Raw genomic sequence first — 12880 nt, forward strand, 5'->3', positions numbered from 1 at the left:
CCCTACGGAGATGTCCAGGAACTTTTGCCTCTCCCAAGGCCTGATTGTTGAAGTTCTCTTTTGATTCCAGGAGCCACCCAATACACTTCCAGTACATTCTCTTTCTTTGCTTAGGGTTGCTTCTGTTACAGAGCATACAGATATCAGCACCCAAGAGCTGACTGCAGACAACAGACCTTGTTATGAGTTGAATTGTTATAAGTTGAATCGCAAACCCCACGCAAAAAAGTCTTGAAGTCCTGACCTCTAGGATGTCTGATTGCAACCTTAATTGGAAATAGGGTCTTTACAGATATAATCAAGTTAAAATGGGATAATCAGGCTGGGCCCTAATAGTAATATAATGTGACTGATGTCATTTAAAAAGGGGAGTTTGGACATGGAAACAGACAAATACAGAGGAAAGACAATGTGGAGACACACAGGGAAAATTCTATGTCAAGATGATGGCACTGCAGGTGATGCGTGGGGTTATGAATGGGCCACACCCAAACTACCCATGCCCGCTGATGGTGGGAGCTCAGGAGCAGGTGCTGGCAGTTAGTCGGAACTACCTCTCCCAGCCTTGCCGTACATACATCACGGCATCAGGAGTCCATGGTCCACTTGTGATCTTAGATCATGTTAAGTTTCCCATAGACGCTGAGATTGTCCACTGGACATTACTAGATGGCACAAAGAGACACGGGCAAGTTCTAGAAGTTGGTGGCTCCAAGGCAGTTGTTCAGGTATTTCAAAGGACTGGGGATATTCCCCTAATATCAGTGTCTTAGGATATGCTTGGTTGGGTATTCATTGAATCGGGAAAACCCATTGACAGAGGTCCTCTTGTACTGGCTGAAGATTTCTTTGATATCATGGGATGGCCAATCAATCCTCAATGTCAAATCTACCCAGAGGAGATAATTCGGACCAGCATTTCAGCCATAGTTAGTGTGAACAGTATTGCCGGGGCAGAAAATTTTTATCTTCTCTGCTGCTGGGTTACTACACAAAGATTGCAGCTCAAATCTGCCACCAGACTGGTTTGCTAAATAAATCCAAAGATGTAGACTACACTGAGGAAAATTTTCCAATTGTATTTGCTGCTAGGGATGTAAACATGGAAACTGCCTGGTTCTTCAAATCTGGTGTTGAAGAAAATGGCTCAATGGACAACATCTGCCTATTTTTGAACTTGGCTAATGACCCAACTATTGGATTATCATCCCTCACTGGTTCTAACCACAGCCGAATTTCTGGCGTATCAATGTGAGAAACATGTATTGGTTATCCTAACAGATATGAGTTCGTCTACTGAAGCACTTCAAGAGGTTTCTACAAGCCAGAGAAGAGGTTCCTGGTTGACCGGGCTTCCCAGGTTACACTGATACAGACTTAGCCACTATATATGAACATGCAGGTCGAGGAGAAGGTAGAAATGGCTCGATTACTCAAATTCCTACTCTTACCATGCCTACCAATGATATCATTCACTCATCTCTGACCTGACTGGGACAGATCTATGTGGATAGACAGCTACACAACAGAGAGATTTACCCACCTATCAAGGTGCTGCCTGAACTATCACTGTTCATGAAGTCTGCTATTGGAGAAGGAATGACCAGGAAGGATCATGCAGATGTATGTAAACAGCTGTATGCAAACTATTGGGAAGGATGTACAAGCCATGATTGCTGTAGTTGGAGAAGAAGCCCTTAGCTCAGGTGGTCTTCTTGACTTGGAATTTCCACAGAAGTTTGAGAGGAACTTTATTTTTCAGGGTCCTCATGAAAATCACACTGTCTATGAGACTTTGGATACTGGTTGGTAACTGCTCCGAATCTTCCCCAAAGATATGCTGGAGAGAACCCCTCAGAGCACCTGTGTTGGTCAGGGCTCTCCAGAGGGACAGAATTAATAGGATAGATATCTATATAAAGGGGAATTTCTTAAGGAGTATCAATTCACACGCTCACAAGATATAGTCCCACAATAAACCATCCGCAAGCTGAGGAGCAAGGAAACCAATCCAAGCCCCAAAACCTCAAAAGTAAGGAAGCTGACAGTGCAGCCTTTAGTCTGTGGTCGAAGGACCAAGAGTCCCAAAGCTGAAGAATTGGAGTCTGATGTTCAAGGCCAGGAAGCATCCAGAATGGGAGAAAGATGCAGGCTGGAAGACTAAGCTAGTCTAGTCCTTCTACGTTCCTCTGCCTGCTTTCATCCCAGCCACGTTGGCAGCTGATTAGATGGTGCCCACCCAAATTGAGGGTGGGTCTCCCCTCCCAGTCCAACTCAAATGTTAGTATCCTTTGCCAACACCCTCACAGACACACCCAGGAACAATACTTTGCATCCTTCAATCCAGTCAAGTTGACACTAAGTCTTAACCATCACAGCACCTAAGCAAATTTTACCCTTGAGACTTTGCAAAGCATTGGCTGTTGTTTCATCACTACTTAATATACTTGTGAAATACTGGTTCTGTTTTCTTTATTCCTTTAGCACTCCCCTAGCCTCACCTTTGTGTTGGAGTTTACTATGTTAACCTATAATTAAAAACAAAGAATAGGTAACATATTGTTCCAGTGTTGAATGCTTTAAACTGCTAATGGACTTTACTCCCTATTCAGAAAACCTGGGTCTTCAGTGCTTTGCTTAAAGTAGCTGCAGGGATGAGGTGATGTTTTCTTACTGATGTTTGCATTGTACACAGTGGTATAGTTAGTTATCTAATAATGTCCTCATTATCTGGGTCTCTTAGACCTTACCTCTCAATCTCCTCGAGAGTAGCAGCCTCTGCGCTATAATGCTTTGGTCTCTAAATTAGGGGCAAGATCAGGTCTAAAAGATGACTCTTTTCAAAACAGCCAAGATGCTCTTTCTTGAGCATTTTCTTTTGGGTTGTTGATGTGCCTGTGGGTCTGTGCTGCTGCTCTAATCAAATGGTTTCTTTGGTTGGTTGGTTGGTTGTGTTTGTTTGTTTGTTTGTTTGTTTTTGAGACAGAGTCTTGCTCTGTTGCCCAGGCTGGATTGCAGTGGTGTGAGCACAGCTCACTGCAGCCTCGAACTCCCGGACTCAAGCAATCCTCCTACCTCAGTCTCCCAAGTAGGTGGGACTACAGGCATATGCTACCGCATGCAGCTAATTTTTAAAAAACTTTTTGTGGAGACAGGGTCTCACTATGTTGCATAAGCTGGTCTTGAACCCCTGGGCTCAAGTGATCCTCCCTCCTCGGCCTCCCAAAGTTTTGAGATCATAGGCATGAGCCATTACCCCCAGCCTAGCAGATGATTTTGACTGTCTACTTGCTCTTTCTTATACAATAAACAGATGAGTAAAAGGAATTTCCTTTTCCTCTTTATTGCATATGCATTGAGATTCCTGTGTCTTACAGCTCTCCCTCTCTGAGCAACACACAGAATCCTACAACTTTTGCACAGCCAGTATTTATCTGGTAGCAGTGAAAAGCCTTGTCTTGTCTTTGGTGACCTTTACTGAGTTTCCACGCAGAGGAATCACATGACTAAAATCATTAATAGAGTGGTTGCTTGGGGTACAACAAGAGAAGAAAGAAAAACCTATAGCCATTCTACATTCTGACATGTGAATAGTGGTTTAAGTTTCTAAAGTGTTTGCCAGATGCTGAAGGCAAGGTGAGAAGCAAAGGTTCTTATGTTTGTGGATATTTTAAATTCTGTTAGGAAGCAGCCTTTGGAAAATCACTGATTTGTTTCTGCTTTCTGACCTACTTCTGCCTTTTCAGGGTAATCTTGTGGCACAGGTGGTGGCATTTAGAAGTTTTGGAGTTTTATTCCTGCTCCTTCCCGATGCAAGCCCTGAGCTGTCTTCTATGCAGTTGTGCCTTATTAACTGTTTGGTCTCTCTGTGTGTTCTTTGTCACTTGGGTGTGATAGCAACTTCCCTACTCCATGCATTCTACCTTTCAAATTGTGTAAATTTCTTCTCTTTTTTTTCTCTGAGGGTGTACGGTACAGGGGAAGTCAATATAATTATATTTTAATGTAGAAAATGTGGTATTTGGACATAAAATGAAAATATATGTTGGCCAGGCATGGTGGCTCATGCCTGTAATCCAGGCACTTTGGGAGGCTGAGGTGGGCAGATCACAAGGTCAGGAGTTTGAGACCAGCCTGCCAACATGGTGAAGCCCTGTCTCTAATAAAATACAAAAATTAGCTGACTGTGGTAGCATGCGCCTGTAGTCCCAGCTACTTGGGAGGCTGAGGCAGGTGAATTACTTGAACCCAGGAGGTGGAGGCTGCAGTAAGCTGAGATCGTACCACTGCACTCCAGCCTAGGCAACGGAGCAAGACTCTGTCTTGGTGGAGGGGGGAAAACACATGTTAAATAATGGAAAAAGAAAAAAAAAAGAGAGAATTAGAGTGGGGCAGCCACAAACCAAGAAACAACTGTGGCTACCAGGAGCTAGGAGTGAGGTCTGGAGAACAGTTCCTTCCACTGCCTCTTCAGAGGGAATGTGGCCCTGTGGACACCTTGATTTTAGATTTCAGGCAACCAGAGTGTGAGACAATACATTTTCTGTTGTTTTAAGCCACCCAGTTCATGATACTTTGTTATGGCAGTCCTAGAAAACTCATTCAGACCCTCAAGGAAATAAGAGCTATTTGGAATGTGCGGCTGAGACTGCTAGGTGTTCACCAAAAGGCTTTCCATTCTGCTTTTTGCCTAAGTAGAATGGGAGCCAGGCACATGGCTGTCCCCCTAGACTGTCTTTGCCAGCCTTGCTTGTGTTTAGGGTGGCCAGGTGCCTGAATTCTCACTAGGGGAATGAAGTGGGAGTGACGTGCCATTTCTGGGCCTGGGTTCTAAGATAACCAGCAAGCCTCCTCCACTGTCTTCTCCTTTCCCACCAGCTAGAACCCAGCTACACCTATGCAGAAGAGAGCACTGCCCTGGGGAAGAATGAGTGACAAAGAACCAAAGCTGCCTTGCTGCCCTGGGCCACTCACCTCAAGAGGAAATAGGCTACTCTGGTTTGCCTTTTTATTATAGGGCCTTAACTTTTCCTCCAACTGATCCATGATTCTTGAGCTGGACAGGCAGTGAGGCACTGAAAATCCTAATTATCTTCCAGAATAGGAACGACCAGCCCTTGGAAGACAGTGGCTAAGCACATAATCTCTTTGGGTCATTTGGGACTTTGGACAAGTTGAAGCTAAAATCCTCAGCCACCTAAAAGGGAGATGAAAGATGTGGAAACCAGTAGGGTGGCTGCTTCTGAAAGCATCAGGTATCTTAATTTAGGATAATGACAAGCTCATGTCTTGAGATGTTTGCCACAAGGCACAAAGTGAAATTCAGGACTTTTCTCTGGCCAGATGGAAACTGTTCACTGGGGCCATGGGTGTGAGACTACTAAGGCCAAACTCAGATTCGGGGAGTTGCTGAATTTCAGTGACAGTCAACGGCATGATTTTGCCAAGTTTCCTTTAGGAAAGGATGGTGATATCTGGGGCTTGCAAGAGGACTTGGAGAATGTCTACCCACTAACCATCTTGGTCTGCAGCCTTTCCTCTGTGCCTCCCTCTCATGGAGAAGGAAGGAAGCTAACAGTCTTCCTTCTGCCCCACACCTCCCTGTTTCTCAGCTGGGAACTAACTCCATCTGGAGCAGACAAATTGTTCTCATGGCAGTGTCCTACATTTATTTATTTAACTATTTAATTAATCTTTTTAGAGACGGGGTCTCACACTGTTGCCCAGGCTGGTGTATGGTGGTGCAATCATAGCTCACTGCAGCCTTTAACTCCTGGGCTTAAGCGATCTTCCAGCCTTGGCCTCCCAAAGTGCTCGGATTACAGATGTGAGGCACCATGCCCGATCCTACATTTATTTTTTATTTGGATTTGCTTTCCCTGCCCTTCATGCCTCCACCAGCACCACAGCTTGAGGGCTTACAGAAGCTTTTACCGAGTCATGGTATGTCACACGATGCTCCCTCTTATCAAGGAAATCACTTTATGGCAAAAGTGCCAGTGGCTTAAGGCCTGTGGGATTCACTCTTCACCTAACAGATCCCACCATGATCCAGGAGCGGCTGGCTCCTATTGCACAGTAGAATGGCCTTATGGAGGTTCACAGTGCCCACAGGGAGATAACTGCTAGCTCCCGTCCGGAAGGGATCGGTGCTGTGAGTCAGCATCCCATATGTGATGCCATTTCCTGTGTCTCTCTATTACTTTTCAAGATGTAGCAGTGAGGCAGGCACTGCTAAGTGTCTCCCAATAGCCTTGCTTACTAGAAGTAGTAGAATTTAGAGCTGGATGCACGGCCACCCAAAATCAAGATACCATTTTCCAGTCTCCTTTGCAGCTAGGCACGGCCATGAGATACATATTAACCAATGGGATACAAGAAGAAGCAACATGTGGTGGCTTTAAATAACCTTCTACAGGAGAAAGCACCCTTTGCGTTTGCATCCCTTCCTCCCCCCTACTGCCTGAAGTGTCATGTTGACCTAGGAGGCTGAGGTCATGCATTGCATTAAAAAAAGATAAGAACCAGGGTCCCTGACATCTTGAGCACTATTCCAGCCTGGATCACTTACCCAGACTTTTGTGAGAGAAAGAAACTTTCGACTTGTTCAAGGCATTATTGTCTGGGGTTTTCTGTTGCTCAATGAAGGCAAACTGAATCCCAATCAAAACAATTGCTTCAGGAACAAAGGGGTGGAATTGCTCAAGGTGACACCTAATATCTGCTCTCCAAATGTTAGACTTCCTGTCCTGAGACTCTAGGCTCTGCTAGCTATAGGTTTTAGGGTCTCTTTTGGTTAACTGTTGCTGTATAATAAACCACTCCAAACTTTGTGACTTAAAACAGTAAAATATTTTTATCTCTCATGGTTCTGCGGGTTGACTGGGCTCAGCTCAGTGGTTCTTGCTTGGAGTCTCTTATGAGGTTGCAACCAGTTGCTAGGTGGGGTTGGAACCATCTGAAGGTTTAACTGGACTGGACATCAAAGATGCCATCTTTGTTTGACCTCCCATGCCTCAGTGGTCCTATTCTGTGTATCTAGCAAAATAGCCTGGATTTTTTTTTTTTTTTTTTTTTTTTGAGACAGAGTCTCGCTTTATCACCCAGGCTGGAGTGCAGTGGCGCAATCTCAGCTCACTGCAACCTCCGCCTCCTGGGTTCAAGTGATTCTCCTGCCTCAGATTCCCAAGTAGCTGGATTTACAGGCACCTGCCACCACACCTGGCTAATTTTTATATTTTTAGTAGACACGGGTTTTCACCTTGTAGGCCAGGCTGGTCTCGAACTCCTGACCTCAGGTGATCCGCCCACTTCAGCCTCCCAAAGTGCTGGGATTACAGGTGTGAACTACTGCACCCGGCCTGCTTTTATATTTTTAACATTAAATTTTTTTCCCATATTTCCCTTCTCTTTCTCTCTCTCTGTCTCTCTCTCTCGACTCCCCATCTTTAAAACAATAGAATGTTTAAATGCTACATTACCACAAATGCTCATACTGTAGGACTCTGTGATTACTCTGTTGAAAACTTGCAGCACTTTCTCTTCCCTCTTCCCAGCTCTCAGTTGAATTGGCTGGAGTTCTGATACCCACTGATGCTACTGTTTTTTGTTTCTTTTTCTTCTTCTTCTTCATCTTCAAAATCACGTCTAAAGTGAATTACAGCTTCAAAGGGCTTTTCTGATCAGTGTCTTCAGTTGAGGCAGTTGGTTCTGGGCTGGCTCGATCTCTGCTACCTTCACCCAGTTCTTGTTTGAAGTGTAGGAGTCCTTGGTAGATAATATTAACCTAAGGCTTTCACGAGGTATCAAAGATAGAAGAGAAGAAAATCCTTTACAAGGATAGAAAAGAAGAAAAAAGAAATTCAAAGTCATCTGCTTTCCTCCCAGTGACATTTTCCACAGAAGGAATGCCATTTGCTGATGATAATACGCTTTCACCTTCACAGGGCTCTGCAGCTTTGTGGAGCGTTTTTCACAGTGAGCTCTTCTTTCTCCTTCTAAACAGTGTGACCTATGGAAAAGGACACACATGGAGGTCAGAGAGAGCCTGATGGAATCCCAGCTTTGCTTCTTGTTGGCCCTGGACTGCCAATTGATCATGTATTAAAGGAGGAGCATAGCGATGCTTACCCTTTGGTTTTAGCATTAGGAACGTAAGTACCCTGCACGTAGTAGGTGCTCATGAAATCTGTTGAGTGAGGCTGTGAAGTTTGCAGGGAAGAGATTATAAACCCTGATTTACATGTGAATAAAATGAAGTTCAGGAGAGTGGGAACAGGGCTAATCCTAGGTCACAGAAGGTGGACGAGGGTCTTCAAGAATCTAAATCTATCGCTTTTTCTATCATGTTAACCCACTGAATAACAGGATTTTCTCAATTTTAATAATAATAATAATAGCAACAGCACTGATGGTAAAGGTAGTTTTTGTCTATTGAGCACCAGCATGTGGCAGACATTACACAAGGCACTTTCTGCAAATGAACCCATTTAACTATGAGGTGGGTATGATTACCCCATTTTCAGACGGAGAAAGTCTGGGATTCAACAAGGTGAACTAACTTACCCAGAGACACACAAGGGCTGAATCTGCTTGAGTCTTAAAGGAAACTTTGGTTCTTCTTTACTCCAAAACCCAGGCTCTTATCCCCCACATTACAACTTCCTCAATAAATAAAATATCTTTGAAATGTGTTACTGATTTTCTAAGTTCAAAGTTCAAAGTTACCATCCAGATATCTCCATCGTATTAGGCAAGCTCTGTGTGCGGACAGCTAAGGATTTAGCTACATCTCTTCATGAGGTCTTTCTGCACTACAGGATTGTCTGGCCTTTCAGTTTAGCTACTTTCCTAATAATTTGGAATTGAACGTCCTCAGCTTGAGCAGGATCTCCCAAACATTGTAAGAGGCTGTTTTCTCTCTCTGAGCCTCCTTTTCCTCCTCTATGAAATAAGGGTAAAATTCGAGCCTGGAATATCTTGTACCAGAAAACAAAGAAGGTTCAAAGCTATTGGAGCCACATCAAAGCACACAGCAGTCAGCTCAAACAAGCAGCTCGCACTGGTCAAATATGAGACAATTTGAACATCAAAATGAAAAATGATCACAAAGGATTTCTACACATTGAATTTAAAAAAATCCTTCTACACAAAGGATTTCTACACATTGAATCAAAAAGGATTTCTACACATTGAATTTATACAGTACAGGAGTGTATAAAAAAAGAATCTATGAGTATATAGTCATATTCTAACCAAAAAGAAAAAATGTAGATGAAATTAGAAAAACACTATTTTGCAACCATTATAGTAACAATTGATTCAGGTAAGATTATCAGTGAATGCTACATCACTGGGCGAGAAGTTGTTCGATCCACATAGTCTCAAAGTGTCTCCCCAGAAATTACTTATTAATTACAAAGATGAATGGGTAACTTTACAATGAAGATATCTGATAACCACCAATTTAACCAACTGATCAAACTTAGCATCCCCAGTAATGATACAAGCTGACAACATGTGTGATACCCTGGAAGGACACAGAATCACCTGAATAGCATTTTGGCCCAAAAATGTATAACTTAATCTTATAATGAGGAAACACTAGACAAACCTTAATTGTGGAACATTCATAACACAACTGACTTTAATTTCTCAAAATTTCATTATGAGACCGGACGTGGTGGCTTACGTCTGTTAATCCTAGCACTTTGGGAGGCAGAGGTGGGTGGATCACCTGAGGTCAGAAGTTTGAGACCAGCCTGGCCAACATGGCGAACCACGACTCTACTAAAAATAAAAAATTAGCCAGGTGTGGTGTGCACGCCTGCAGTGCCAGCTGCTCAGGAGGCTGAAGCGGGAGAATCGCTTGAACCCAGGAGGTGGAGGCTGCAGTGAGCTGAGATTGCACAACTGCACTCCAGCCTGGGGGACAGCACATGACTCCGTCTCAAAAAAATTAATAACAAAACAATTTTTTTAATTCATTACGAAAGACCGAAGAAAAAGTAGGGGGAGGAAACTGTTCTAGGTTAACAGAGATTTGAAAATTATGAGTTATGAAAATTATCTGCCCTCTATATTGCTGGATAAAAATTAAAAAGCTATAAAGCATATATCAGGCCAATGGGAGAATGCAAACATGGGCTGTTCTTAGACACTACTTTTGTGTCTCATGTTTATTGATTGTGACAATGGCGTCAAGATTATGTAGAAAATGTCCTTTTTCTTAGGAGATAAGTGCTTAAGATTTTAGGAGCGAAGAGTCTTAATATCAGCAACTTTCAAATGGTTCAGGAAGAGAGAGAGAGAAAGAGAGCGAGCATGCGTGTGTGCGTGTGTGTGTGTGTCTGCGTGCACATACATGCACACAGAGATTTACAAACTGTGGCAAAATTACTGAATCTAGATGAAGGATGTGTGGGTGTTTACTGTACTGTTCTTTCAACTGGTCTGTTTATCTGAATTTCTTTAAAATAAAGGGCTAAGGGCTGGGCACAGTGCCTCTCACCTGTAATCCCAGCACTTTGGGAGACTGAGGCAGGCAGATCGCTTGAGTCCAGGAGTTTGAGACCAGCCTGGGCAAAATGGCAAAACCCCATCTCTACAAAAAATAAAAAAATTAGCTGGATGTGGTGGCATACGCCTGTAGTCCCAGCTACCCAGGAGGCTGAAGTGGGAGGATCACTTGAGCTTGGGAGGCAGAGGTTGCAGTGAGCCAAGATCACACCACTGCACTCCAGTCTGGGTAACAAAGCAAGACCCTATCTCAAAAAAAAAAAAAACTATATATATATATATATAAATATATAAATAGGTAATGTGTCTAACACACAGTAGATGCCCAACAAAACACAGAACTGGGAGGTAACAGTTATCTGAGATCAAATAAGTAAATCTTTGCAAAGTATTGTTTATGATTCATTCGACAAATGTGCTCTCTGCAGCACCGCGGGTGTGCAGGGTCTGTGCTAGGAGCTGGGGACAGAGGGAGGAGGATGGCATACTTCCTTCTCCTTAGCTTCCTAAGATAATGGAGGTAGACATTTGAGTAGGTAATTACAACACAGGATAAATATCAGAGATGGGAAAGTGAGCCATGGCAAAGGACAGAGACTGCATCACGGTTAAGATCAAGAACTTGGGGCTGGGTGTCCACTTCCTGGTTGCAGGGGTGCAGCAGCCAGCAGGCTGCACCTGAAATTCTGGGTGCACTAACCAGCTCCCATATGGATCAGGTCACCCCAGAAGTAGTGCATTCCTGGCCCTGGAATGTCCAGGCTGAAGCTGGGATGAATCGATGCGGGGTGCTAGAGCCAGAATTCCTAAGCTGGGAATGCTGGGCCTGAGTGGTAACTGCCCTGCCCAGGCTCCAGTCACACTGGCCTTCGCTTGGTATCCCCAGGTATTAAAGATAGAAAAAACTGAAGTGTATATCTACTCTCACGTATAACTCAACACTCTGACACCAATGTGGGGGTGTATTTCCCCTCACACCAAGCAATTCTGCAGTGGACATCTGCTGGGTGTCCTCTTATTGAATTCAGTTCTAACACTATCTACCTAAAGATTGTGTTGGATTCCACAGGTGAAGGGCTGAGTCCCATAAGACTGTTCCCCACTTTAGATACACATTGCAAATAGTAGATTTTCATCTATACTTCTGACCGACTCGCTATAAATCGAGGCTCCCTCTACCCCCTACTTGGGTCCAATTAATGTGCTAGTGAGGTTCACAGAACTCAGGGAAACACGATACCAGTATCTTTTTTTCTTTTTTTTTGAGATGGAATCTCGCTCTGTTGTCCAGGCTGGAGGGCAGTGGCACCATCCCGGCTCACTGCAACCTCCACCTCCTGGGTTCAAGCAATTCTCCTGCCTCAGCCTCCTTAGTAGCTGGGATTACAGGCACACGCCACCACGCCTGGCTAATTTTTGTATTTTTAGTAGAGTCAGGGTTTCACCATGTTGGCCAGGTTGGTCTCAAACTCCTGACCTCAGATGATCCGCCCACCTCGGCCTCCAAAAGTGCTAGGATTACAAGTGTGAGCCACCACGCCCAGCCTTCAGTGTCTTAATAAAAGTTAAAATAATGGATACAGATGAACAGCCGGATGAAAAGACATATGGGGCAACGTCTGGAGAGGTGCTGATTGCAGGAGCTTCTGTCCCCATAGAGTTGGCGTGCACCACTTCCTGGCACTCAGATGTGTTGGCCAACCCAGAAGCTCATTGAACCTCATACTTCAGGAATATTTATGCAGCCTTCATCTCGTAGGCATGATCGATTATTAACTGCATTTCAGCTCTTCTCCCCTCTTTGGAGAATGGAGGTGGGGCTGAAAGCTCCAAGTTTCTAACAGTGGCTTGGCCTTTCTGGTGACCAGCCCCCATCCAGGAGCCCAATGAGGGTTGTCTCATTGAAACAAAGATACTCCTATCACCTAAGAAATTCCAAGGGATTAGGAGCTCTGTGTCAGGAGCCAGGGTGAAAGACCAAATATTAGAATAAAAGATGCTCCTAGCTCACCCATGTCTCAGGAAATTGTAAGAATTTTAGGAGCTCTGTGCCAGGGACTGGGGCAGAGATCAATATTTATATTTCTTATTATTTCACCCCATATAACCCTGTTCCATCTTGTTCAGACCTTACCAGGTCTTCTCTCAGCCCAGACGGCTCCAACAAACACAAATTCCCCCATGCATCAGGTCCCTTTCTCTGAGGACCTTTTTGAACACCTCCCTGCCACCTCATCCCCTATGACTCAGTCAAGAGGCTCCTGATATAATCTGGGTTGCTTTTCCTCATAGCTTTCCTTCAATTCTAAATAATTCGTTTTTGTAAAATTATCTGTCCTGTGTCTGATGTCCTAGTGAGACT

The 12880-nt window shown here is 44.0% G+C and overlaps 1 pseudogene; it reads left to right on the forward strand.

Moving 5' to 3' along the window:
* Positions 1 to 443: 443 nt before the first annotated feature.
* On the forward strand, positions 444 to 3506 carry LOC112607683 (annotated as a pseudogene).
* The last annotated feature ends 9374 nt before the right edge of the window (positions 3507 to 12880 follow it).

This window comes from Theropithecus gelada, chromosome 15 (genome assembly GCF_003255815.1).
Source record: "Theropithecus gelada isolate Dixy chromosome 15, Tgel_1.0, whole genome shotgun sequence".
Taxonomy (NCBI): domain Eukaryota; kingdom Metazoa; phylum Chordata; class Mammalia; order Primates; family Cercopithecidae; genus Theropithecus; species Theropithecus gelada.